The 3,372-nt window shown below is 34.0% G+C and overlaps 1 pseudogene; it reads right to left on the bottom strand.

Moving 5' to 3' along the window:
* The window catches only part of LOC110313781, a 195,326-nt pseudogene that overhangs the window by 73,560 nt on the left and 118,394 nt on the right, over positions 1 to 3,372 (bottom strand).

Consider the following 3,372-nt stretch of genomic DNA (forward strand, 5'->3'; position numbering starts at 1 on the left):
GGAACTCACTCTGTAGACCAGGCTGGCCTCGAACTCAGAAATCCGCCTGCCTCTGCCTCCCAAGTGCTGGGATTAAAGGCGTGCGCCACCACGCCCAGCTAAGTTTTGTCTTTTATGAAGAGAGCTGTTATAATACCCAACAGGGGTATTATGGAACCTTGTCACAATCTAGCCAAGATGGAAACATGTCAATTTCTACTACATATTCATAACCTCTTGTTAGCTTCTGTTTTTCAAGCCTAACCAATTTTCAATGGAGATATGTTTTACTCAATGTTGTTAGTTTTAGAGAGGAATATGGTAACAATTTCCCACACATCATAAGTATATTACTTTGCTTTCTTGTCCCCTTCTGTTTCTTCACTTGGCTCTTAACTTAACCCGTTGTTCAAATTTGTTTGGTCCAGAAAGCCTTCACTGTCCTTCAAAGATGAGTATGATATCTCTTAATTGGACTTCCATGCATCAGCCTCAATCAGAACACATGTTGCATTGTTTTAGCTCCTACCTAAATCAAATGGAAATAGAAAACTTAAATAGAATTATTTTCCTATTCAACATATCCCTAAAGCTAGTCTAGTATCTCTCGTGCAGTAGATGCTCAATATTCTGTTTTAAAGGAGTATTGACGCTATGTCAGCAATATTCTTCCTGATTCTTCTAAAGGCTAGTCTCACAACCAAACTATAAAGAATGGTGACAATTAAAAAAATAATATGAGGAAAGTAAACTTTATTTAAAAACAAAGCAACAAAAGGAATGATTTTGTCTTTTTCAATGTGCTGTAATCATCTCCTATGCTGATTTACTCTAATTATATTACATTTTTGTTTGAAAAATTAGTTACAAAATCTGAATGACAAAATTACTCTTCAAAAACTTTCAACTGGATAACACAATGGAGAAGTATATTTAACATGAATAGATGTAAATTGCTGTAATTAGACTTCAAAATTGAATATAATACAGAAGACCTGGAATAATATCAGTGTACCTGAAAAGACCTTGCTGCTTTCTTTGAATATAAAACTCAACACAAATCAATAATGATGCATGGTCAGCAACATTAAAATGATTTTTTTGGTTACATGTTAACATTTCAAGATCAGCTGAAAGGGATTATGAAACAATGAAACACTGACTTCGTTTCAAGGTACTGTATTTCAGGAAGAGCATATAAAAACTAATTTCCAGGGTAGTATATGCAGAAAAGAAAGACTGGAATATTCTGTTAAAATTATGGCAGTAGAGGAAACTAAATTTTATGTACATATATGCAATACATAAAAACATAAATTTTTAAAACATTTAATTTTCAGGGTTTAGAAAATGCATACACACATGTATGCTTATTTCACTCAACAACATTGATACACATTTTTCACAAGGGTCAGCCAGTGGAACAAAACTTTCCAAAACTTTAAAGTAATTACAAATCAAACACTCAAACAACCACAAACTTGCTCTGCTAGGGTTGAGAAAAGCAATTAAAGATGATAGCAATCCACCTGCCATGTCAATTAGGTATGACATCTTCTAATAATATATCTATTTCAAAGGCAACCCATTAAGATTTTTGTACAGGTTTTTGGCTACCAAACTTTTCTGTACAGTGAAATGACTTGAATACCACATTTACATAATATAATTTAATTGATAATGGGATTCAAATTAAGAAACAGGGATTTGTAAAACTCTGTATATGATTTGATTTTACAATAAAGTTTGAAAATCATTGCTTTTTGGTATTGCTTTCATTATTATTATGACTAGTGGCATATCATTTTTTTTCTCATCTGCTTCTTGCCAGGAATGTACAGGAACTCACACCATCGCAAAACCTGTTTCATGAATCACTCCTTATAATGATGAGCAAAGTAAAACCATTTAGCTCACAGTAAGATGACTTTCCCTGGGTCATAGCCCCAGTAAGTAATATTGGATTTAGTATATGAAATCAAGTCCTTTTAATTTCTTAGTACACTGTACTTAACACTTTACACACTATAATAAGGTGCTAACAACACCAGTAGCCAGTTATTGTAAACTTGTCTTTAAATCATCTTCATACATCAGTTGTTGTTTCAAGTTCACCTGGGAAATAGTTAGTTATTACAACCACGTAGTGAATGCACATTCATCTTCTTCATTACTCTAGGGAATGAAGCTGGCAACTGCAGCTTTTATAAAGGAGCCTTCAGAATTCAACAGAGAGTAAGCTCTGGCTGATTCAATAACTTAATATTATAAAAAGCAGTCAATGTGATTATTCCTAGGCTGCATGATAGCTATACTGAAAGATATAATTATACAGACTCAGTTTTTAGTCAGAACATACAAAATATTGTATACTTCTGAGTTTAAGACTCTATTTAATACCACAGTGAATTATTATTTTTTCATACAATTTATTTTGATAATGTTTTTTCCCTACCCCAGATCTTCTCAGATCCTCCTACCTTCCAACTTACACAATTTATTTTCTCTATCTCAAAAACAAACACAAAAATAAATAAAAAAAAACAAACTACAAAACAAAAATCAAAACAGACCAGTAAACGTCAAATAAGGGGAAAAAAGTCAAAACAAAAACAACAAAATTTTATCAAAAATTCCCAACACCCCCCCCTCAAAAAAAAAAAAAACATGGAGTTCATTTTGTTTTGAGCAACTACTCCTGGACATGGGGAATGCCCTGAAATAGACCCAAGGACACTCCATTGGACGAAACTGATTTTTCCTTAGTCAGCGGGTATCAATTCCAAGTAGTTTCTTTGTTATGGGTAGGACCACAGTAAAATATTGTGAGCCCACAATAAGGTATCTGAAACACTTAAAGCACCAATATCTTTCAAACGTTGGTACTGGAGAGATGGTTCAGTGGTTATGAGCAATGGCTTATGTTGACCCAGGTTTGATTCCCAGCACCCACATTGTAGCTCACAACCAACTGCTAGACATCAAATGTCTTCTTCTAAACTCAGAGGCCACCAGACTTGCATATATATATGCAGGCAAAATATTTGTACATACAAAATAAAATAAATAAAAATGTCAAGCATTTTATTTTTTTAAACCAATTCAAAAATAGGTCTTGTGTAGCAGCATACACAAGACCTATTCAGGCTCAAGTGAGACATGGTTTTACCTCTAGCCAAGAAGCTATTTACAATTGATACCCACTGGGAAAGGAAAAATTAGTTTCTCCAGTGGAGTGTCTCTGGTTATATCAAACATACTCTACAGCAAGCTCTATACTCATGAGTATCTGGCCTCCAAAAGTGGATGGAGTCCATGATCACGTTTTTATTTGTGTGTATGTGTGTGGTGTATGTGTGTGTGTGTGTGTGTGTGTGTGTGTGTGTGTGTGTG

The sequence above is a fragment of the Mus pahari genome, chromosome X (genome assembly GCF_900095145.1).
Source record: "Mus pahari chromosome X, PAHARI_EIJ_v1.1, whole genome shotgun sequence".
NCBI classification, from domain to species: Eukaryota; Metazoa; Chordata; class Mammalia; order Rodentia; family Muridae; genus Mus; species Mus pahari.